Raw genomic sequence first — 27,542 nt, forward strand, 5'->3', positions numbered from 1 at the left:
TGGTTTTTCCTTTCCTTCTGCTCTCTACCAAATAACAATGTTGTCCATTCTTAGGTACAAGCTTGGTCACTGATGTTATTTGTCTATGAAATTACCTATCATCTCCCATGTCTTCATAAAAAGCATTTCTTGCTGGGCACTGGTAGCTGAAAGCTGCATTCCCAGCTACGCAGGAAGCTGAGATATGAAGATCATGATTTAAAGCCAACCCAAGAAGGAAAATCCATGTGATTCTTATCTCCAATTAATCACTTAAAAAAAACTGCTGAAACAGAGCTGTTGCTCAAATGGTAGAACACTAGTCTTGAACTGGAAAAGTCCAGGGATATCACTTCGGCCTACAGTTCAAGCCAATACCAGAAGAAAATAAAACAGCATTTGTCAATGAACTGACCCTACAGCCACAATTTGGATTTGGTAACATGCTTTCTTGATGTGTTTTGTGTAACAATAGATCATTAAGATTATTCTGGTAAGATTTTTTCAAAGTTCTTATGTTTCTAAAGGACATTGTTAAGTTTGCATGCATCCCCTTTATTTGTCATATTTTTGGTTCGGTATTCTAATTGATATTATAGCATTGCCTACTTTTGTTTTACAAAAGTCAGACTTTCCTTCTTCCAAGCCATTCCTTCAAAATTTTGTATTCTTCTCATGTGAGACTATCCAAGCATTGCCCGACAGAGTTCTTTGCTGGACCCCTTCCAGAGCCAGAGGCCAACATCCTGCTGTGATGATTACAGATTGTTCTCATTTTTGATGAAAGAAAAAAAGAAGCAGCATCCCACAGTTAGCTGTAAATCCCAATATACCTGCTTATCTATCTGAGTATTCTTGAAATCTCAGCTGAAAATCTATACCTCTCTGGGTAAGAATTTAGCCAATTTTGCTAGAGAAAAGTTATAATTTAGAATCAAATTTTTGTCTATGTGAGCATGAGCTAAAAGCCTCTTTTTTAGTTCTAATTAACTTTAATGTGTTTCTTTCTTGGTTATTCCAGTTATACTTAAGCTTCTGCATCAGTTTATATTCCTTTCATTTACAGATTTATTGAATCTAGATAGAAATCTTTCTAAAGTACTTCAAAGCCCAAATTTATTCAAAATCTACTCTTCAGAATAATCAAAAAATATATTAAATGTATAGTGTGAAGGAGAGGAGCCACTGAAGATTGTAGTGAAACCTCATTTATAATTATTTATTTAAAGGTCATTTTTATCTCATTTCCCCAGTGGTTAACAAAAAACAGAGCACTTCAAATCTCAAGAATAATTACAAAGAATGACAAAGTACAGAAAAGTTCTTGATATTGGGTTCTGAAGGAAAAAAAAATTACTCTCAGAGACACATTTTCTTCCTTACTAAAATTCATAAAAAACTTTTAATTAATTTGAACTCCTTTCAGTTATACTTTTACTAGTCTCTGCTGTATTTAACAGTTTAAAATCTGTTTCCTGATTTCACACAATCATAACAATTATGAATTCTCTGTATTTATCAAATTTTAAATCCCTGAAATATTGAGTATCTATTAATAATTATTTTGGTTTCAACAGACTTCATAATTTCAGGAATATAAAATCTATGTTAATGTAGTTATAATTATTATTCATATATATGTTTTTGACAAATAAGGAAAGTAATATCAAACACAAAATATTCAACAGTGATTTTACAATATATATCCAGTTTAAAACTGATGGTCTCAAAAGCCTGAGTAGCAAATATTCAAATTATTGAACTACCTGGCAAGCAAGATTTGAAGGAAGGATTTCCTTGTAGTATACTAGATAAGAATAAGATGGAGAAAAGAATCAAATATTGGCTGAGTTAGATCCTAAAGATCTGTCAAGAGGAGGGTTTTAGTGACATTCAAGATTATCTAGTGTGAATAAAACGTAAACACACAGATATAGTGTAGAAAGTGAAGATGAATGGGAACACAGAAAACATAGTAGTAGTCTATTGGGTCGTTTGAAGAGGCTATCAAATCACTGTCAAAAGGCAAGCAAGCAAAAAAGTTATATAGTAATTAGGGTGGTCCAAGAACCTGTTTGTTAGAAAACAGAGCTCCATATTCCAAGAAACAATGATCTGATTCATTCTGGCAGTTTTCTAGGTAGTGAGGTTCTTTAAAACATTTTATATACATTTGACTTCCTCTTTATTAAGATCCATGTGCTAGTAAGGTAATTACCTTTGTAGAAATGGCTGAATGTCAAATCAGGAAGAAATATCATTATGCATTTAAATCCAGGCTCAATTGTGTGGCTGTAATTGCCATTTGGACCCTATTAAGGCTTCACTACTCCCTTATTTGGAAATACAAACTCTTTTTAATATGACAGACATTTCTCAGTACTGCAAAATGTTCATTTCTAGGAAAACTTGCTACAGAGACTTCCCTTAAAAAGATGGAAATGTTTAATGAGTTCATCCTATATTACTACAGGAGAATATTAGAAGCCTTGAAACACTGGATCAAACATCACAGATAAGCAATGCAGCCCTTCTGCACAGATTCCAAAAGGAAACGATATTTATAGGAATCACACCATTGGTAAAACTGATTGAAGTTTCAGTACAAATAAGATCTGACAGTCTTCCTTCTTATCGTGAAAACATTGTCAATATTTTTTTAACTTGTGTCTCTAAGTAAATTAGTAAAATATTTGCTTTGGGACCATTCTTTGAAAATAAATGGTTTCAAAAAAGATTTAACTGTTATTTATTCAAGAGATGAACTAAGAAAACAAGATGAATGAAGATAGCATAGCAAAAAATGAGAAAAGTTCAGTAAAGCATATGGTAATGAATGCCTTTCAGCCTAAAGAAAATAGGGCTTAATTAGAAAGGGGCCCTCTAGGATACACATAAAACATGCTCTGGGATTTTGCACTAGTATGAAAGTTATTGTTACAGCTGAAGTTGCTAGGTCATTTATTCATCAATTTCCATTTGTATTGATTCTAAGATATATAGGGAGACCTTAAATACCCATACATTCAACTGTCCTGGAAAAACTTTTCCAACAGATTTAAAAAGACAACTACAAGGATTTCTTACAAAAAAACAAAAACATTTCCATGCCAATACTCTTCTCAGGTGCAACCTTACTTGCCTAGCCAATTAATTACTGGCAATGTCAAAGTTGTCTGATGGATACTTGTTTTGTCACTCACTTCAAAAATATATTTAAAATATATTTTTCTATATGCCAGCAAAATAAAACAACAAAGAACAAATATTTAGGGGAAACACTACATCCTTCCTTCTCTGTGAACTACATAATCAGATACAAGTCGACAAGGAAAAATTTCACCTGGTAGTAAGAAATAACATAGCTAGAGAAAGACCCTAAGTTAAATGTGCACAATTCGATCTTTATTGTATGCATAGAGTCTTTTTTTGACACAACCTTGTGGGTGAGGGTTTTTCAGGATCTTACTATGCAGCTCATATGACATGGAATTTGAATGTGCCATTGAATTTGGCTTGCTAGTACTGGATTTAGGATTTTTCCATATATTTTTATTGTAATTAATAGAAGGGTTATATTACATTCGCCAGATGGAAGGTACATTACTTCACATACATTGATACCCTTTCTCATGTCTTGGTCCCCATTTCCCTCCCCGCCACCCCCACCCTCATCTTCTTTTCCCCCCTTTCCTATCCAATTTCAAATAACCAAATACGCATATATCCAATATATCAGATAACAAAGTGAAATACTGTAACAATATGAGATAACCAAGGGACAGCAAAAGAGATGAGAGATAGCATAGTAGTACATTAAGGACAACAATCACTCATTATATGGCTTTTGTTTCTATATCCTAGAGGTCCTTTTGTTAGGATTTTTATATCTAGATTACTTCAGAAAATTGCTAGGTTGTAGTTTGATTTTTTCTTTTTTTCATATATTTTTATTGTAATTGATAGAAGGGTTACATGATATTAGCCAGAGAGAAGGTGCATTAATTCACATACATTGATTTGTGGCATCATTTGGCCTCCAAAATAGTTTGGATATATTCTCTCCTTCTGAATTTTTAAAAAGATTTTGAGAAGGAATAGTATTAAATTTCTTTAACCATTTGGTAGAATTCAAGAGGGAAAACTTCAAATTTTGATCTTTTTTGAGGGAGACTTGTTTTTGTTGTTGTTACGGACTCAATAACAAGATCAGAACAGGAAGTCATTATATTAAGTAAAATGAGACAGACACAGAAACAAATATATGTATTCATTCACTTGTGGAAAGAGTGAAACTCATGGTCAAAATGGAATAGAATACTGGTCATTGGTGACTGGGCAAAATAGAGGAGATGAAGGAATGGAAAAAAATTATATGAATGACACCAAAGCACACATAGAAGGGATTAGTTCTGATTTTCTAGAGTACAATATAAAACATTTGGTTAAAATAACTCATGACAAATTTTAAAAGCTAACAAAAATGATGTTAAAAATGCAATACATGAATATCACTGTGAGAAGTACATAGTACAGCAATTTGGTTATTACACATTGTAGAAACATCCTGAATAACTGCATTATATTACATTAAAATATAAGAATATCACAACATAAGATACAAAAATTCGACATAATTTCCAAAATAGAATACTTTTATAACTTTAATATTATTTTGTTAGATAAAAAAGTAGAACATTCAAGTGTTCTCTTTTTACTTTTAAAATTCATTTATAGTCAGATTTCCACAAAATTGAAGTCACTTAAATTATAAGTAAAACAATGACTAGTGGTATATACTATCAATCAAATAATTCACAATGAATGGGTCTATTGTTGGTTTTCATATTTATAATACTAAAACATGCCTATGTTTAGGAATAATTACAGTATGACTATGTGAAGTAATGTATATGTTCCCTAATCTGTAAGTTTATTAATCATTTCCAACTTCATTGTTTCCTCATTTGCCCTTGTGGAATAATGGGTTTTAATTTTTGTTTTTTTTTTAATTTTAAACATATATATATATATATTTCAATGTATAGAGGGGCTACAGTTATATTTGCCAGATAGACGGTTCATTATTTCTCACACATTGATATCCCTTCTTCTGTTTTTGTCCCCATTTTCTTCCCCCCACCCACTCCCCTCATTTTTCCCCTCCTATTTCAAATAAACAAGTAAACAACTACATATTTTTCTTTAATTGGTTGTTATTCATATATCTTAGAATGTATTTGGCATTCAACTTCCAAAAAATGGAAAAAATCCAATTCCAAACTTTTCTTTTGATTTGTATTTTCTTAATACTTCCTGTTCTATTGTAAAAAAATGTCCAAGATCCATCTTTCATTTTCCCTACTGTAGTACATATCACATTTGTCTCATTTCCCTAAGTTCATAAAGCTATTAAATGTTATTGACAGGACTAGATCCCTTGCAGTCTGGTTGTTATGATATGCTGCATTTGTAGCCATTGTTTGATCTCAGATAATCAATTTCCAAAATGACTTAGACTTATAAACTTAACACACCTAATGTAATGTATGAGGAAGTAAAAAACTTCTAAATAAAATATCTACATTATTGTGAAAATTTAGGAATTGCAGTTAGTATTAGCCTTTTCCTTTTTTTTGGTAACAGTTTCAGAATAAGTGGGTCAAATCTGAGAGGGAAGTAGATTTCTGATTTGGAAATAATAGCTTATTTCTAGCAAGCAGTACTACATAGGACAATGGATCCAAATATGGCTGAAAAAAAATATTAAGAGAGGAGAAATAGATTTGATGTGAATAAAAATGACAGAAAAGAGCACTAGGAGCATAGTAGTCAAAGTGATGATAACTAAGTTAAATGAGAAGGCAGTGGCAAGTAAAGAAAAAAATATATATTCATATATATATATATATATATATATAAAGAAAATGATTCAGGCAGATGCTATTTTTGTAAGAAAAAAATTCAGAAATGTGAAATAATTGTGAACACTTTCATACTCTCTAGAGGAAAGGTGTTATATAAGTGTGATTTATTTTACTTCTTGCTATCAAGAAGAATATTACTTGAAAATATACCTTTAACAGGAAGGAGATTCTTTGAATAAGTTTTGGAGATCATATTAACATTTCATATCAATCATTGGGTAACTAAACTCCTTGCAGAAAATAAAACACCAAATCATGAAATAAGATTTTAAAGATTTATTCTGTAAAATTTTTGAACAATTTGATAGCTGGGAAAATAAGTATCAATACTTTTGTTTCTGCATATATGATTTGAAATTTGAAAAGCCTCTCAATTGAAATCTGGGAAATTTACGTTTAAATTTATCTCTAAATCATAGTTTTAATATATCTTTAAATCATGAATAAAATTTCTGTATATTTATAAAATAATACATGGCATTTTACTATAACCTATACTATAGGATGGATAAATCAAATTAACATGAATAACCTCAAATAATTATTGGAACAGTTATATATATATAACAAGTATATAATTTATTATTAGTTATTGTTCCTGTACTGCTCAAAAGATCTATGGAAATTTTTCATCTCTAACTGAAGTATTGTGTCCTTTGACCAACATCTCCTCAACTTCTCTCATCATTCTGTTAACTCCATTCTACTATGTATTTCCATCATTTAATTTTTATACCACATAAATGACATAATGTAGCATTGCCATTTTGTACCTACTTTGTTTGACATAATGTTCTCTAGATTCATCCATTTTGTCACCAGTGACAACATTTTCTTCTAATTAGCATTCCACTGTGAATCTACTGCATTTCCTTTGGCCATAAATTTTCGATACTTAGGTTAATTCTATACACAAGATCTTTGAGTAATGCTGCTGTGAATGTAGCTATGCTTATAAATAAATCATTGGCTCACTTATTAGTTCAGCTTTTAATATATACCTACTTCTGAGTTATATGGTACTTCTAGTTTTATTCTTCTAAAAAATTCATACTGCTTTTCCATAATAGCTACTCAAATTTAAATTTGCACCAACAGTAGGAATTATCCTTACAGTTTTTGTTCTCCCCAAATATTTTTCATCTATGTTAAAGATGTACTTATGGACTAGTTATAATATAAATTATATCCCTGTTGGAAAAAACAAATGTCCAAGGAGAGTGCCCAGACACTGAGTTCAAGCCCCAGGACTGGAAAATAAAATATATATATATATATATATATATATATATCCCTGTTGGAATTTTATTATTACATAAAAACAATATACTAAATCGCTTTGATCTTAATGTAATTCTATAATGAACTTTGCTTACTATGAATGTGTTCTTAAACATACTATTTTATTGCTAGATAATTCTAAATCTTCCTCCTATAGTGACACTATCCTTGTATACCCAGAAAATGCTAATTTACATCTTCTCCTGAAGTTCACTAATTTCTTGCCTAAACCAGAGTTTAAGAGTTTCACAAATGTAAGTATATAAACCAGTTTTTATACTGTATTTTAAGACAGAAAGTAACAAAAACAGTACACCCTGCATTTAGCCAGCAGCCTTCACTTAGCTAACAAGAATTGCATCATATTTAAACTTATCACAGATTCAGGAAATAAGCATTGACCTAGCATGTTGCCAACTAGATATTTTAAAATTTTATTTTTATGTGGGTCATGGGACTTGAACTCTGGGCCTGGGCATTGTTTCTGAGCTCTTAAGCTCAAGGCTACCACTGCTCTACCCCTTGAGCCACAATGCCACTTTCTATTTCCTAATGGTAAATTGGAGATAAGAGTCTCACAAACTTTAGTTTCCAGGCTGGCTTTGAACCATGATCCTCATATCTCGGCCTTGTGAGTAGCTAGGATTGCAGGCATGAGCCTCTGTGCCTGGCATTTTAAACATTTTTAAAACTAGTTTTCAGGGGCTGGGGGTTTGGCCTAGTGGTAGAGTGCTTGCCTAGCATGCAAGAAGACCTGAGTTCTATTCCTCCGTACCACATACATAGAAAAAAGCTGGGAGGTGCTGAGGTTCACGTGGTAGAGATCTAGCCTTTAGAAAGTCCAAGGACAGTGCTCAGGCCCTGAGTTCAGGCCCAGGACTGGCAAAAAAAAAAAGAAGAAGAATCTTAGGGGCCAGGAGTTTGGCCTAGTGGTACAGTGCTTGCCTAGCATGCACAAAGACCCAGGTTCGATTCTTCAGTCCCACATATATAGAAAAAAGCCAGAAGTGCTGCTGTGGCTCAAGTGGTAGAGCTCTGACTTTGAGAAAGCCCAAGAACAATGTTCATGCCCTGAGCTGAAGCCCAGGACTGGCAAAAAAAAAAAAAACTAGTTTTCCATCTTTATTATTTGCTACTCCAGATTTCCATTCAGAATCCCATATTATTCTTTGTTTCCTCAGTCTCCTCTAATCAATGACAATTACTCAATGTACTATGTGTATAAAGACTTTGACACTTTTGGAAAACATAAGAAAATATTTTTCCAGAAAAAATATATTGAGACTAAACAATGTGGGAATCAAACTTAGTAGAATCTATATGCTCTTGCCAGAATACCATGCCTAGGGCTAGATAAAGTTGGTATGTATCTTTACTTCAGTTAACTTTATATTGGCCAAATGTATTTTTGAAAAAGGCACTTCTGTGACTTTTGGCATCAGTAAATATGCTTTAAAAATACATTGCATCTATGAATGAAGATGGCCAAACAAAAATAGGGTGTAGGAGATATAGAGGAAGTGAAGGGATTAATCTGATTACAGTATATTCATGTGAGAATACTATGGTGAAGGCCCTCAGAACAATTAGCATACACATAGAAAATTGATGCAAGAAATATAAAATAGGTACTCCCAAGTTGAGGGAACTAGTGGAAAAAGGAAGGGAAACAGAGGGGTAAAAAATGGCGAATGTGGTCAAAACATTTTATGTACACGTGTGCAATAGAACAATGAAACCTGTAAGGATCAGTTGGAAAAGGAAGGCAAGGAATGGGGAAGTATGAGAAAGGGGATGAATCTGATCAAGATACATTATATACACTTACAAGTAAGACAATTTGAAATCTCCAGGTGCAACTAATTGAAACTGAAAAAATGTAGGAGCTGGGTGCTGGTGGCTCATGCCTGTAATTCTAGCTACTCAGGAGGCTGAGATATGAGGATCGTGGTTCAAAGCCAACTTGGGCACTAAAGTTCTTGAGACACTTATTTCCAATTAACCACCAGAAAACCAGAAGTGGAGCCATGGCTTAAGTGGTAGAGCACTAGCCTTGAGCTGAATAGCTTAACGACAGTGCCTAGGCCCAGAGTTCAAGCCCCACGACCGACCAAAATAACAATAACCAACAAATATAGGAAAGAAAAAAACAAGTGTGTGTTTTATGGAGTTATCATGTGACTACTCTGTTTCTCATATTTTTCAATCAGCAATTTCAGTAATAATGATTCTTCCTTGAATTACTGTGACAGTTATCTAATTGTGATTTTTCTCAGGTCATCATGTTTTTTTTATTCATTAATTGAATAAAAAGACTAGTACAAAAAAGACATCTTTCTTACTCTTTCCTATTGTTTACATCAATATGGAGTCATAAATATTTATTTCCACATTTAGCCATTAGTTTCTCCAGCAAGCTATAGCTTTTACATAGTTCATCATGAACCTATAATATATGAGCACTTTCTGATTTTCTTGAAGCCAAAGATAGTCATGATTCACTTTGTATTTTTTCACTTCTATACTATTATCAACAATTTCTCAATAATAGCTGGCTCATGTAATTAGAAAATAGTATTTTAAAACTAAGATCTGTGCAGTATTTCTGGATGACAAGGCACTTAACGCCTTCATCAGAGCTAAGATGTATGTGTTTGTGTGTGTGTGTGTGTATGTGTGTGTGTGTGTGTGTGTGTGCGGTGTATGTGTATGTTATTCTCTCATATTTATTTATTTCTAATTCTTTCTATCTAGAGATACATTACATACATGCATACAAATATCTGCATAGTACTCATGGCATTTTACCGACATTGGAAACTACAAAATAATATTGAGGATTCTTTTCAGAGTTCTCTTTCCTTATTCATAACTTCTTTTTCTGTCTATTTATTTTCTATGTGTTTGTATCAATGTCACCTCTTCCTTCATTTCTTCAATTCCCCCTTCCATCTCTACTCATGGTATCATAGTTCATTTTATACCTAATGTATATTGAGTACAATGATTGCATCTGCTCACCTTTACTCTCTTCATTCCTGTGCCTTCCATTTGCCCCTCCTTCAAAACATGATTGTATTTCCTAGTATTCATTTTGACAAACAGTACATTAGTTGCTCAGAGAAGTTATTCCTTTGGATTCCTCCCCAAAGGATACCATCCTCTGGTCAGTTTTTGTGTAAATGCATTGAGATCTTTCTATTTTTAAAGTTTGTGCCTTATTTTAATTTGGCACAAAATAACCGTACATGTGTAAGAAATACAAAAATGACAAATTGATATATGTATATATATGAATATTAAAATATACTCTTCTATTTATTTTGAAATATACTGTACATTATTGTGAACTACAGTCACCCTGGTATGCAATGGAACAATGGAACCTATTTTGCCATTTTACAAACTGTTAAATTGATAACACTTAATATGCGTGTTTCATATTTTTATACATCTTTTCAAAGTAAATGTATAAAAGAGAGGCTATTATTTCAAAATATAAATATCTGCAGACTATGGTTAGTTCTTATCAAAATGGCCAACAAAATATGAATTTACATTCCCACCAGTATTGCATGAGAATGGTTGTTTTCTCCAAAGTCTAAACAACTGAATGTGTTATTGCACCTTCCTACATTTCCCAATTGGATACTGGGAAATTGGATTTCATGTTGTTTTGATTCACATTTTTTCAATTGTATATTTTAACTATAATTCAGATTCCATTTTCAATTCAGTGAATTTTGAATTTATCTTTGTCTCATTTATCTCATATTTATGGCCCATTGTAACTTAAACTTGAAGTTATTTCTGCCTTAGAGCTATTATTATTAATATTTAGTAAATGTTAAAATAATTTCCTCTAGCTTGACAATTAAGCATTAACATTTTATGACACTTTTTATTATATAGAATATACTTTAAATTATCAATGTTTTACTCACTTGGAATTTAAATTGTAATTAGAAATTTTTCCATTACACTAATATAAAGAGAATTGGGAAAGTTTTTTTGGTCCTTTTTTGGTTCCAGTGTTTTCACTTGAACTTGAACTTAGTATACAAAAAATTCCATGATAATAGAGACAAAGAGAACTGAGAAACTGACTAAATTATGTAAGCATGATTAATAATAATTATTTTGTTACTAAGAAACAGAAGATATAGTTGCTTAATTAAAATGCTTAATTAGATGCATATAATTTTTACTTTAAAATTACCGTGTTTTGAAAATGTATTTCTAGTTGACCCATTTAATCATTAATATAATAAAAATAACATGACCTTCAAAAATTACATAAATTTGAATATTTTAACTTTCCCACCCTAAAGTTGGGCTGCTGTCATCGATTAATTTATGCTCTACTTATGAAAGCCTATTTTGTATGAATACAGCATGAGCAAAATAGCCATAAGTACTATCAGATATCTCAAGAAAACCTTAAGAGAATATTGTAGCCTTGAGAAAGCACAAGGACAGTGCTCAGGTCCTAAGCCCAAGCCTAGGACTGGCAAAAAAAAAAGAAATATTAAACATGATGTTGTCTTTCTAATTTCTTTGAAACATACTATGGAAAGAAATGTAAAGGGAAATGGGGACCAAGACATGTGAAAGGGTATCATTGTATGGGAATTAATTCATCATCTATCTGGCAAATACCATGTAACCCTTCTATTAATTACAATAAAAAATATATGAAAAAATGTAAAAAAAAGAAACATTGTAAAGATTCATTTTTAATTTTAAAAACGTAATAGTTTTAACTTTAGCCTTTAATGCTTATTTTCTGTAAACTTACTATGGGTTGCCTTACTTAAAACACACAAATGATTTTTAAGATTAAAAAGACTATGATAGACTCTGGTGGTTCAAAGTTCTAAGCCTAACTATTCAGGAGTTTGAGATCTAAGGATCATGGTTCAAAGCCAAGATGAGCAGAAATGTCTATGAGACTCTCATCTCCAATTAATCTCTAAAAAGCCAGAAGTTTAACCATGGCTCAAATGATTGAGCATAAAAACTCAAGGACAGCATCTAAGCCCTGAGTTCAACCTCCAAGATTGGCACATATACACACTAAAGATAGACTCTCTATTATAATGAAATAATAAAATTTATATTTTTATCTTAAACATATTTTCTATTTACTTACTATGTCAAAGGTCTCCATATTCAACCTGAAACTTCAATTTGCTAGAAGGGCTCACCTGACTCAGGAGTACTTTATAGTTTAGCAATTAATTTACAACAGTTATAGGCAGATCTCAGTATCACAAGTGACATTTAGTTCCCTCAGGAACAAATTGTGACAAAAGACTGGCTAACATAGGAGGCTTACTAAAGCTCTGATGATGACATGTTTCTGTTGGAGTTAATTCATGTAGACATTCAGTAACTGTGTTCCTAAGTCTAAGACTTTGGCATGTGGTGGTGGTGGTGGTGGTGGTGGTGGTGGTAGTTGTGTGTGTGTGTGTGTGTGTGTGTGTGTGTGTGTGTGTGTGTGTGTGTGTGTGGTGTGAAAAAGAAATAAGAATGGCCTATAGACACATGAAGAAATGCTTGACATCTCTGGCCATAAAAGAAATGCAAATCAAAAAAACTCTAAGATTCCACCTCACTCCAGTTAGAATGGCCAGGATCAGGAAAACTAATAACAACAGGTGCTGGAGGGGATGTGGCCAGGAGGGATCACTACTACACTGTTGGTGGGAGTGCAAACTCATTCAACCACTATGGAAAGCAGTATGGCAGTTCCTCAAAAGACTAAACATAGAGCTCCCCTATGAACCAGCAATTCCACTACTTGGCATTTACCCAATCATCCAGAAACAAAGACATACTAAATCCACCAGCACAATGTTCATTGCAGCACTATTTACCATAGCAAAGATATGGAACCAACCTAGATGTCCCTCAGTTGATGAGTGAATCAACAAGATGTGGTATTTGTACACAATGGAATTCTATGCTGCTGTCAGAAAGAATGACATTGCCCCATTTGTTAGGAAATAGAAAGACTCAGAAAAGATCATATTAAGTGAAGTAAGCCAGACTCAAAGGAACTTAGGCTCAATGGTTTCCCTCATTTGTCATAATCAGTAGAAATCTTGGGCTCTCCTAGCAGAGATTTGCAATAGAGCAAAACCTTGATACAAAAGGCCATATAGTAGGATGCTGAATGAAAGGATCTCTAGGATATAGAAACATAAGCCATATAATGAATGATTGTTGTTCTTAAGGTACTATGTTATCTCTCATCTCTTTTGCTGTCCCTTGGTTATCTCATATTGTTACAGTATCTCACTTCGTTACCTGATATATTGGATATATTTGTATTTGGTTATTTGAAATTGGATAGGGAAGGGGGAAAACAAGATGAGGGGTTGTGGTGGGGGGGAGGGAAATTGGGACCAAGACATGTGAAAGGGTATCAATGTATGGGAATTAATGCACCATCTATCTGTCAAATATCACGTAACCCTTCTATTAATTACAATAAAAATATATGAAAAAAGATAATATTGCCTCAATCTTTTGGGGGGGAAAGAGATACTGATTATTTTTTATTTTATTTTATTTATTTTTTATTGTTGGGGTAATGTATAGAAGGGTTACAGTTACATTCGCCAGATAGTTGGCGTATTACTTCTCACAAATTGATATACATTCTATATTGCCTCATTATTAAGGAAATGGAAAGATTTGGAATTTTATATTAAACAAAGTAAGTGGAGTCCAAAAAAAAGAAATGCAAATCAAAACAACTCTAAGATTCCACCTCACTCCAGTTAGAATATCCAAGATCAAGAAATCTAATAACAACAGATGCTGGATGGGATGTGGCCAGGAGGCATCACTACTACACTGTTGGTAGGAGTGCAAACTTGTTCAACCAGTATGAAAAGCAGTATGGCAGTTCCTCAAAAGACTAAAACATTAGAACTCCCCTATGAACCAGCAATTCCACTACTTGGCATTTACCCAATCATCCAGAAACAAGGACATACTAAATCCACTAGCACAACAATGTTCATTGCAACATTATTTACCATAGCCAAGTTATGGAACCAACCCAGATACCCCTCAGTTGATGTTTGGATAAACAAGATGTGGTATTTATACACAATGGAATTCTATGCTGCTGTCAGAAAGAATGACATTGCCCCATTTGTTAGGAAATGGAAAGACTTAGAAAAGATCATATTAAGTGAAGTAAGCCAGACTCAAAGGAACATAGGCTCAATGGTTTCCCTCATTTGTCATAATCAGTAGAAACCGTGGGCTCTACTAGCAGAGATTTACAATAGAACAAAACCTAGATACATAAGGCCATATAGAATGACGCTAAATGAAAGGACCTCAGGATATAGAAACAAAAGCCATATAATGAGTGTTGTCCTTAATCTACTATGTTATCTCTCATCTCTTTTGCTGTCCCTTGGTTATCTCATATTGTTACAGTATTCCACCTGGTTTTCTGATATAGTGTATATATGCATATTTGTTTATTTGAAGTCAGATAGGGAAGGGAGGAAAACAAGATGAGGGGGGCGGGGTTAGGGGGAGGGAAATGGGGACCAAGACATGAGAAACGGTATCAATGTTTGTGAAGTAATGCACCTTCTATCTGGTGAATATAATATAACACTTCTATTATTACAATAAAAAATTTATGAAAAAAACAACAGCCTTTTCTAACTTCAAAATCCTTGTAAAATCGCTAAATTGGTTTTCTATGATGCCTCATTATTTTTTTTCTTTTCTTCATTCTTTTTCTTTTCAATTTTATTATCGGGGTGGTGTATAGAGGAGTTACAGTAACATACATAAGGTAGTGGGTACATCTCGAATATTTTTACCCCTTCCCATGGTTTTCTCCAACTTTCCCAGATTTATATTCTTCAGTAATTTATGTTCTATATACAGTGTAATTCTACTTCCCTCTCTATCCTCTTGGTCAAAATATTTATATACAATTACATATAATTCATTCAATATAGTATATACAGGTTAATAGGAATTTTGTTCAACAATTAATATGCTTAGTTATAGCATTTTATATAATAGTTACATTCCAAATATGCTCAAATCAGCTCATTTTAATGAAAATATTCATAATCAACACACAAAAATTATCCTTTTGAATATTTTGTTGAACCACAATGAAGTTAGTTCAATAAGTGTGTTTAGAAATAACAAGATAGCTTATGCTCAGTAACATAAATGAAGACTTCAAGAGCAGTTTGTTTTCCTGACAAACTGCAATCTGGGAAGGCTATGGAAGAAAAATAATAACAAAAGCCTTAAAAGCAAATAAAAAAACTCCTTTTACAAATATGGTCAGATAACAGTTGAATAGATATATATATGGACTATTTTATACAACGAGATAGCAAATATCCCTGGCACAGTTCTACTACGCTGTCCTGCCTCGTCCATGAAAGACATATCTGGCAAATTATGGCAACATTCAGGCGCCATAAAATTATTTTATACACATTTTTCCGTGCTTCCGCTTTGGAAATTTGATGTTTGGAGCACAGTCTGTAATCGTACTTCACAATTTCATTCGTTAGTATGTTTATTAGTTACCATGTATGTGCTTTCACATTAATTTCTGTGATCTAGAAATACTAATAGCATCCACTTCAAAGAATAGCTTTGGCTTTTGTACAAATTGATAAATTAAGAGCTCTGTAAATATCACCCTTATGAATTGCTATTATCATCAAAGACTGTTATCTGGCAATAACATGAATCTCATGTTCTCCTTCAGGTTAAAATCCCAGTGGCTCTCACCTGTAATCCAGCTAATCAGGAGGCTGATATCTGAGGACTGTGGTTCAAAGCCAGCCCAGGCACAAAAGTCTGAGAATCTGATCTTCAATTAACCACCAGGAATCCTTAAGTGGCACTGTGACTCAATGTGTTAGAACACTAGCCTTGAGGTGAAATCATCACTCAGTCCCAGAGTTCAAGTCCAACATCTGATGAAAAAAATTAATAAGAAAAACGCTGGCATGAGTTTGCACTCCCACGGGCTCTCCTAGCAGAGATTTGCAATCGAGCAAAACCTTGACACAAAAGGCCATATAGTATGACGCTAAATGAAAGAATCTCTATGATATAGAATCATAAGCCATATAAAGAATGATTGTTTTTCTTAAGGTACTATGTTATCTCTCATCTCTTTTGCTGTCCCTCATATTGTTACAGTATCTCACTTTGTTACCTGATATATTGGATATATTTGTATTTGGTTATTTGAAATTGGATAGGGAAGGGAGGAAAACAAGATGAGGGGTTGTGGTGAGGGGGAGGGAAATGGGGACCAAGACATGTGAAAGGGTATCAATGTATGGGAATTAATGCACCATCTAACTGGCAAATATCATGTAACCCTTCTATTAATTGCAATAAAAATATATGAAAAAAAGAAAAATGCTGGAAAATGTATGAAAAATAAAATGTGAAAACCAAACAAGTATTAGTCTATTTTTTTCAAATAAAAATAACTAAATTGAGATAATTTACTGAGATATTTACTACGTTACCTTACAATGGTATAATTAATGCTATTTTTAAGTTCAGGTACCTGGCAAATTATTAATAATTTGCTAAACTAAATTAACACTGCTAAATATATGGGTTTGAAGACTTAATTTATACTGATCCCTTCTCTCAGATTTTCTGAATGGCCTTTTGGCTACTTACTTTTTAGATATTTTAATCATTTCTTTTGGAAAACTACCTAAAGAAAGGGATTTCTTTTTGTTGTACTATTAAGCTCATTTGGCTTTCATAACTGTGAGATCAATATTTGCCTAAAGGCAAAAGCTTTTCTATTAGAGATAGGTATGATAGCACACATCTGTACTCCTGCACTTAGGAGGCTGAGGCAGGAGGATAGTGATTTCAAAAACATGACAAGTTACATAGCAAATCCCACGCCAGCCTTAGCAATACAGCAAGGTGATATATCAAACTAACAGATTTAATATGACATAAGAGGAACTCCTGTTGTTAAATAGATGAAATTATTCTCTGACTACTCTCAGATTTGTTCGAAGTATATGTTTTTGTCATTTTCAATGTGCTTTGACATTATCATCTTTCTCCTAAATCTTTGTTAGTCATCAATGATTATCATCTTACCCATTACTATGTATAATATTAACAGATGGTAATATTAGAGTGGAAAGTGCTACCGTGTAACTTTTGGAGGTTTGTCATATATGAACTTATTGTCATCATTTCTAACATCATGTTGTTAATACTGAAAAGGAACTATAAGAAAAGATGTTCTTATTCCTTGTTTACTCCTTTGATTTGGCAATTTAAAATATCACAATTGTTTTCAGAGAGGATGCTTGTTATAATAGCTTTTTTTTTCAAACGAAAAAGAAATGAACTCAGGCCAGGAAGAAAATTGTGTGTTTGTGTCAGAAAATATTTTAATTAACACTTAAAAATGTAGATTCTGTGACCTTCCTTGCCCTGTCTTTACTCTGATTTCATACACCAATTTGAGACCCTTGTTGGCAAATTTCGATGGCAACATTCTGTAATTACTTAGAGGCTTTAGAGTGTCAGAATGCAAGATCACCTTGCTAACTCAGTCTAACCGAGCACATTATTACACAGATAGGGAGGGCAGACTATAGGCCACTAATACCAGAGCTACATTTACTTAGGAAATTAGAAACCAACCAACGCGGCTCTTTCTGCTTGAAAATATTAACATATATTATTTTCCCTCAATTTAATTTGCAATGCCTGAAAATTTTGAACTTCTAAATTGTGGTGATCTTTCAAGGAAGAAATTGAGAGTAATATGAGAAATGTGACAATTGTAATAGGTAAGTCATAGTTAAATAAATTTTGGCTTCTATTACTGGAAGTAAGATATCCTAGGCATTTGCACTAATTTTCAAAATAAATGTGTATGTATTAAGCATTTGATAGTGTACATTTTAAGAAGCAGAGGGAAGGTTACAGTTACTCTGAAAGTTGTGTGTGTGTGTGTGTGTGTGTGTGTGTGTGTGAGAGAGAGAGAGAGAGAGAGAGAGAGAGAGAGAGAGAGAGAGAGAGAGAGAGAGAGAGAGAGAGAGAGAGAGAGAGAGAACACTATTCGGAACCTTACTGTTTTGTTGTGTGTCCTTACTCATAATATGCAAAAATTCAAGATTTCGTATTTTTAAGTTATGCTGATGTCATGATTTATAGTGCCAGAAAAAACTCTTATGCTCATCCATACTTGCTGAGTGAGCTTCTTACAGTGCCAACCATTTTGTAAACAAGTTCAATTTATCAAATACAGACATGGAAAATTGTTAATATAGGCTGTTACTCATTATATTTGATGACAAAATTTGCTGAACATGGGAATTTTATTGAAAACATCAGCAGCATCATTTTGAAAAATAAAAGTATATTGTAAAGGCATAGAAAGGATTAAGTTTATTAATTGATTCATTCTTCTCAGGTACTCTATGTCGACAGTTTGAATAGAAAGAAATCTCTTTGCTATTGCCCGTCACTTAAATTCTTAGAGCTAACTTTGTAAACACCTGAGGGTTCTGCCCCTTTACTGCATGCATTTGAAAACTAGAACTTTACAAACACATGCATGTGAAATTCTATATGATTCACAGAAGACAGAGAAGTAAGCATATGTACAAATTATACATAGAGTAATATTCATGGCTGTGTAATTTGCTCCTATGTCTTATAGGTCACTATCTTGCAGAGTTGATGTAAGGTAATATACACTTGATTCTCTGATTATAACCATCTTGTTTAAATGATGCAGAATATAGCTAGAATTCTCAACTTGTAATAATATGATTTGTACAACCCAAGGAATATGAAAAATAAATATGCTATTCTATATCCTTGTGCTGGGAAATGAAATCTGGACCAAAAAAAAGGCAGTCTTAGTCATTCAACACTGATTTTGCCAATAGTAAAAGGACAGTTCAGAAGGACAGTTGTGATTTCTCTATCCATATGTGTGTGTATATATACATATCTAAGTGTGTATGTATGTATATGGATATCACTACATATATATGGATAAATGTATATAAATATATCTATTCAACTCATACTATCAGTACTATGAAAAAAATCCATACCTCTTCTAGACTTACACACATACCTTAGAATGTCTATTCTCATACCACTTTTACCAGGAAATTTATATTTTGTTCCTATTCATTTTGTACATGTGTATGTACAACACAGCATGGATACCTTGATTACAAAAAATTACTGGTATCACTTATCTATTTACCATATTTTTCAGAATTTGTAGAGTTGTGAAAGGTTACTATCAATAATATCTTAAACTTATACATTAATTTCCATTTTCCAAAGTTTTGAAAACTTTTCGTAAATATTTTTCCAATGACAACTTTTCTCCAGTTCTCCAAAGATACTTGAGTACCTTCAAATGAAACCTGTCATTTTAGAAACACACATTTCTGATTTTCCGATAATATGGATTACTCTTCCTTTCCTAGTAAATGAGTGTTCTTATGAATATTCTTTGTAGAAAAACAATCGCAATGTAAATGATTTGTCAATAAAACAAATGAAGTTTATCTAGTAAAAACTCAATTGATTTCTTCCATGTGAACCAGTTTTACATTTCAGTATATATGTGTTTCAGTATCAATTATTGTTCATAACAGCGTGATTTCTTGAATAACCTTTGAACTAGTGACTGGCTCTGGTATAATTTTATTAAATACTATATTGGAAATGTGTTTATAGTTGTGCAAGAAACATGGTTATAAACCTTTCTACACCTGAGCCTTTGAATGTTCCAGAACACTTTTGTAGATTAGTTATTTCCTTGACACCACCCATCCTTCCACGCTCTTCCATTTTCAGGAATTGCTTTTCCTTAGTTTCACACACTCAATTGCCCTAGGTTCTTTTTGTATGTGGCAAAACTCTTTTTTAACAGTGGACCCTATGCATCTGAAACAACTGAAAAAAAGTCATAAGATCACACAGATTTTTCTTTTCACAGCTGTGGTACTTGAACTCTGGGCCTGGACTGTACCAGCATTCTACCACTTGGAGGCACAGGCCAGTCTCAGGAACTTTCCTGCTTGGGCTGACTTTGAACCTCAGTCCTCAGATCTCAACTGTGTCAATAGCTAGGATGACAGGTGTGAGCCGCCAGCATTCATCCCACAGATTTTTTTTTATTTGCTTATTTATTGCTCTCTAACAACAGCAGTGCAGATTTTTTTACTTCCTACTGATGCAGGCTTTGCCATGTTTATCAGAAATCCAAATGTAAAAATGCAGTTTATTTTTACCTTATTGCATATTTATAATATTTAATATATACACTGAAATTTAAATTGTTGTGGTATTATATATGAATTGCTCTATAAAACATAATGAATGATTCTGGGGACTGCAGATTTATTTAGCTCAGTGGAAGAGAGCTTGCCTGGAAAGTGCAAGGCCCTGAGTTCTAACCTCAGCTCTGGAAAAAAAATATATATATATAAAATGATTCTGAACTAATTTTTTCATTAATGGCTTTAGAATACAGTCTCTCATTCTTAGTATATGTCCTTTCCCCAGTGGGCTTACAGATGCAAACAAATGTGTGTGTATCTCCAACTTCCTTCCTCCTTCCCTCCTCTGCCCTTTCATTCTTTCTTGATTCTTTTTTTTTGTGAAATCTTCTGTTAGGATGACTCATGCCCAATCCCATTCCAGGAGTAATGAAACTGACCACAAAGATGAGATCAGTATCATTCTGCAGTTATAAAGGTATAGATTAATCATAACTTTACAGTTTGGAGCATTATTTATCTATGATTAGAAGCTGAAACTTTAAAGTTAGAGAGCACACAGACTCATAACAAGGAACAACTAACAAGAAAGTCAAAATCTCATTTGAATTGGACACTTGTGTTTTGTGCAATTGTAAACAGCAGTGTACCTGAATCCACATCAGTCTTCAATCTATCCATAAACACAGTAGTTGCATTGGAATAATGAAAAAATGTAATGGAAAATAGAAAATGTTAAAAAAATGTATCTATATCACACAAACCTCAGCCTAATTTTAATTATGTTGTAAAATCTAAGTGCCAGTGGTTGTATATACAGTTTCCCTTCTTGAATACTTTCTTGTTTATTAAATATGTCATTTGAAATATGATGTAAACTCAATGTTAATAAATTATTTAATAAAAAAGGGAATCAAGTATTCATAATACAGTACTGATTTCTATATCCTGAGCATTCCCTCCCCCTCCCCCCACTCCATGATGATCTCCTTGATACAGGATGCCACAGATAGAAGAAGGACTGTGATCTCAAGCTATCCCTAGGAAGAAATGAGAAATCCTACCCAAAAAATAACTAAAGTAAAATAGGGTTGGAGGCACCAGTGGTAGACTGCCTACCTAGCAAATGCTCTGTTCAAACAAGTTTTCTCAGTTTAAACCTCAGTATTTTTTTTAAAGTTCAATCATTCCTTGCCAACTTGATAGACATTCTACTAGCTAAATAATAAAAGTATGGTTTACAAATCCACAACAATTAAAATGGGGCCAAGAAGGAACACTACTACACTGTTGGTGGGAGTGTAAACTCATTCAACCACTATGGAAAGCAGTATGGCAGTTCCTCAAAAGACTATGACCCAGCAATTCCACTACTTGGCCTTTACCCAATCGTCCAGAAACAAGGACATAATAAATCCACTAGCACAACAATGTTCATTGAAGCACTATTTACCATAGCAAAGATATGGAACCAACCCAGATGTCCCTCAGTTGATGTATGGATCAACAAGATGTGGTATTTATACACAATGGAATTATATGCTGCCATCAGAAAGAACAATTTCACCCCATTTGTAAGGAAATAAAAAGACTTAGAAAAAAATCATATTAAGTGAAGTAAGCCAAAGGAACCTAGGCTCAATGGTTTCCCTCATTTGTCATATAAATAGAAATCTTGTGCTCTCCTAGCAGATACATAAGTCCATATAGGATGACGCTAAATGAAAGGATCTCCAGGATATAGAAACTAGAGCCATATAGTGTGTGACTGATGTCCTTAATGTACTATGTTTTTTTCTCATCTCTTTTGCTGTCCCTTGGTTATCTCATATTGTCACAGTATCTTACCTTGTTATCTGATGTATTGTATATATGTTTATTTGGTTATTTAAAATGGGATAGGGAAGGGAGGAAAACAAGATGGAGGGCAGGGGTGGGGGGAGGGAAATGGGGACCAAAACATGAAAAAGGTTATCAATATTTGTGAAGTATGCACCTTCTATCTGGAGAATATAATGTAATCCTTGTATTAATTGCAAAAAGTATATTTAAAAATGTAAATACATATATATCTAATGTTCTAATGTTTTGTAGATATCCTCTTCCTTTAAGTAATTTACTTTTAAAACTTGAAAGAATATAAACAACTGAATGTGAAAATGATCTTAGGAAGAATAGTTTCATAAGAAAAAGGCTACACACAAATATATACTTACATATTCCTGGCTCCATCCAAATATATAAAAGGGGAAAATATAAACATAGTAAAATTAAAGGCAACTGAAAATATTTACCTGCTCTCAAGCATAGAGTAGCCTTAAAATTTGTATAAGCATTGAAAGTGTTGCTTTAAAAAGTAGAACTATTGCTTAGAAAATCTATAACAATGCTCAATTATTCCATTTGTAATACCTACAATTAAATTTATTTTTCAAATACAATAAAAATGTTGTAGTGGTAGTTAAAATGAAATTTTTCATTTGAAATGTTAGGAAATAGAATGTTAGAAGGTGAACAATATCAAAATAGATTGTCTCTGTGAATGGGAATAACAAACTAAAACTCACTGAAAGCTGTTAAATAATAGAGAAATGAGGAAAATAAACATTAGGGGATTTCTATCTGGTTAAAATACTGTATATGCATTGTGAAAACTTCAGTGAAACGCCTTTGAACAGTTAAAATGCACCAAAAAATTTGAATGACAGTAATGTAAAATATGCCTGTCTGACACGTGAGTAATAATCAGAACAGGGAGGGAAACAGAAGATAAGGGAGAGTGAATATGATGAAAATATGTATACATGTGAAAATGAAACAGAGAAGCTTTTTGAGGGAAAGGGAGATGGATTGAGGGAAAGAAAGAGTGTGATCAAGATACATTTTATGTATATATGGATATGTAGATGAGAAAAACACTTATACAACTAGATGATACTAATAAAATATGTGGGCAATAAACTGAATATAAATTATACTGACTCACATTTGATTGATGCAAAATATGTAACTGGATCATCATTATTAATAAAGTACTACAAACTGTGAAACATTTAGTTTTAACTACTCTATCTTCACAGCATATAGCACACTGGGAATTAAATGTCCATTTCATTCTTCATTATACAGAGGAAAAAACAATAATATGGAATCCAAGAGTAAAATACAAACAGTTCACAGGTTGAATGTGTATATGCACAGATTGTGACACAGCAGACTCCATAATTCCATCTTCAAAATTTGCTCAGCTAGTCACTGCTGAAATAATCATGCAATAAACTATACAGATCATAAAGACAGGCAAAATAATCATGTGGGTTAGAAGGGTAGCCCATCATTTTGCTTATGTGAATATGATCAGCATGAAAAGAAGCTGCTCACAATGAGAGAAATTACCTAGCAATCTAGATCAAGCAGATAATCAGCATGGATAATTCAGGCCTGGATATAAATGTAAAATGTAGTCTATGACTTTTCACAAAAGTTTTAACTAACCCTATTTTGTCAATGAGTAATCTCCTTTCTGAGGATTTTTTTAACAGAGAGACAAGTTGAAATTTTCCAAAAACTTAACTTTCAGAAGAATATAATGTCTCTCACATAGAAATAGTTGATTTTATTCTGTTATTAGAACAGAAATTATTCCATTTGATTTAGACAATACACAGACAAGAATGCATACATGTGAAAATCTTGACTATCCTTAACTGTCTGGTGGGTGCTTAGAGGGGAAAGCAAGACTTACAACCAGAAACAATTCCAATACTATTATTAAAAGTCTATAAAATACTCATTTATGATATTATGCTTGAAGTTTCATACTTGATTCTAAATAGGTGATATTTTATAAGCAGTTATATTTCAAAAATGATTTTTCTCTTTTGTATGTCTAAAATTTTTTAATTATTATTTTTAATAATTTTAATCATTTAATTTTTATTGTAAAGGTGATGTGGTTGCAGTCAGGTAATAAGTACATGCTACATCTGTATCAAGCCATGCTGGACTCTAGTTGTCCTCTTTACACATAGCTGGTAGGACACCTAGCTTCTCATTGATTGAAATAGGATATGGTAAACTTTCCGAGTTGATCATCAACTATGATATTCTTAAACTTTGTCTCTTGTGTCACTAGAAGTATAAGAATGAACCAATGCAAATAGTTCAGAATATATTTATTCTGTAGTTTGAGACAAATTATTGCTATTACATAAGAAAATTATTCAAAACCTCTAAATTTGCTTGCAATACTTACAATGTGCTAGGTATATGAAAAGATAAAAAGAGTAGCATTCTTTTATGAGCGTATTTACTATATCAAACAAGGAAGAAGAAATAATAAATGTCCAATGGCAAAAGGAATGTAAAAAATGCAATGGATAAAACTTTTTATGAAAGATAGAATTAATAGTATTTTGAATTTTTTTTGCCAATCCTGGGCTTGAACTCAGGGCCTGAGCACTGTCCTTGGACTTTCTCAAGGCTAGAGCTCTACCACTTGAGCTTCAACACCATTTCAGGCTTTTTTCTATGTATGTGGTACCGAGGAATTGAACCTGGGTCTTCGTGCATGCTAGGCAAGCACTCTACCACTAGGCCAAACTCCTGGCCCTATTTTGAAATTTTTAATTTAAAAAGCATTTCATTTTGCTTTGGAAGAGGATCATTTCATATGTGTGTATATTTGCATCTGTATACATATGTATATATATATATATATACATACTCTCATTTGAGACCTAACAACCTTTGATGCTTTATCTTCACATTCTGCAGATACAGATTACTCATTATTCTGCAAATACACCCCAAAGTGTGACAGGGTTGTCTGTCCTTTTTCTTAACTTACTTCCACTGGGCATCTATATAAGGATCCTATATTGGACATACTTTTGAATAAAAACTGAGTTCTTTGGATCATAGCTTAGTCTTGCAGAGCAAATATGTTTCTGTCCTCAGTTCTTGAAAAGCAAAAGTTTTATGAGTGACAGCTTAGAGTTACATGGTATCTCAATGATTTATTTTTATTGAATCAGTTAAGTTCTAGTCATATATTCTATCCAAGGGTACTCCAAATCCAAAGGAGATAATTCTTTTGTTTTCCAAAGATAAACTTCTGACAAGGATTGAGGTAACTCATATAGAAAAACTGCCATTAACTCCCCTGAGTTCTCATTCTGAATGGTACACTACTTTTTTTTTGCCACTCCTGGGCTTGAGCTCAGGGCCTGAGCACTGTTCTTGGACTTTCTCAAAGCTAGAGATCTACCACTTGAGCTTCAGCACCATTTCTGGCTTTTTTCTATGTATGTGGTACCGAGGAATTACACCCTGGTCTTTGCACATGCTAGGAAAGCACTCTATCACTAGACCAAACTCCCGGCCCTGGCACACTACTTTTAATCTGTTCAGTGAACTACCTAGGTCATCCCTATTGTCTTTTATTATCATCAATTATTGGTATAGAGAACACATTGCAGTTTTTAATTTTTTACCAGTCCTGGGCCTTGAATTCAGAGCCTTGGCACTATCCTTGAGCTTTCTCAAGGCTAGAGCTCAACCACTTGAGCCACAGCACCATTTCTGCCTTTTTTCTATGTATGTGGTACTGAGGAATCGAACCCCAGTCTTCATGCATGCTAGTCAAGCACTCTACCACTAGGCTAAACTCCTGGCCCAGAACACATTCCATTTTAACATATCCTTGTATTGATAAAATGCATTTTGATCAGTGTCACCACCTCCATCAATGTCCTTTCTCTTCTTCCTCAGGAAATTTTCTTAAAATAAAATATAAATGAAAAATAAACTTTTTAAGACAATATCTCATCACATATTTGCCCTGAAACTCAAACTTCTCCTGAATTTCTTCCTAAATGCTGTTACTACAAAACTATTACACACATAAAACTTGATTTCAAAATAAACTTTGAAGGGTCATTTCTGGGAATCCTTCACAAGCACATCGAATCTATCATGAAAGTACAAGAGGCCTCAAAGCTAAACTAAGCAGCATGGATTACTGATGAAATAAGAAAAGCAATAATGCAAGTTGCTATCAGAGTTAAAAGGAAAAACTTTAACAAAAACTAACTCAGACTTATAATAACTTATATTACTTTCCAAGGTTTCATAAGTTGAACTGTTTTTTTTTCTATTTGACATCTTCTCTGTCTACTTTTCTACATCTACTGTGTAACTTCTTACTAGTAAAGCAGTTGAACTGCTGGAAGTAAGTACAAGATACAATAAAAAGACATTACTGACCAAATATGTATAGGGAATTCAATATTTTCTAATATCCTTATAAAATATGTCATACTCATAAGCTAATTTGTTAAATGGCAAGTTTTATATAACAACTTAAGTATAAAAAAATATAACTTCATACAAACATCAAGTGTGTACAAATTCAACAAGTAAAATGATTCAGAGAAAATAGTAGATAGAGTCCCAGAGAATCAAGATAAATGAAAGACAAAGACAGCAGCACACAAAATTAAAGTTTAAGTAAATTGTAACATTAATGTAAAATCAGGTTTTTGTGTGAGCAATTATGCAATTGAAAAAAATGTTAACATGTTACATTAAGTATGCATGAAAGGGTCTATGCTTTGTGTAAGAAATCAACAAAACATTGACTCTGTAAGAGATGTTTTTTTTCATCAAAAGGAGATTCTGTCATTGAAGCATAATCACAAATTTTATATTTGTAGAAATTATTTTACAAAGAATTTTTGACTGTCATAAGTAACAGATGAAACATGAAATATGAATATCCAGCAAAAAAGTGGTTTTGAAGCATATAGCACTTGAAAAATGTGGAGTTTCTTTGCCACAGCTGGTAAATACATCATTACTATGTTCTTAAGACTCCAGTGTCTGAAACTACATTAGGATAAATGGTAAGAAGTTACTACAATTTCTGTAAAACCCTAAATGAGGTATAGATGGCAAATAATTTCTCTGATTCTATAGGCTATCCTTTTAGCTTGTTGCCTATGTCTGTTGCCATGCAGAAATTTCTTAGTTT

The sequence above is a fragment of the Megascapheus bottae genome, chromosome X (assembly GCF_031878675.1).
Source record: "Megascapheus bottae isolate mThoBot1 chromosome X, mThoBot2.hap1, whole genome shotgun sequence".
Taxonomy (NCBI): domain Eukaryota; kingdom Metazoa; phylum Chordata; class Mammalia; order Rodentia; family Geomyidae; genus Megascapheus; species Megascapheus bottae.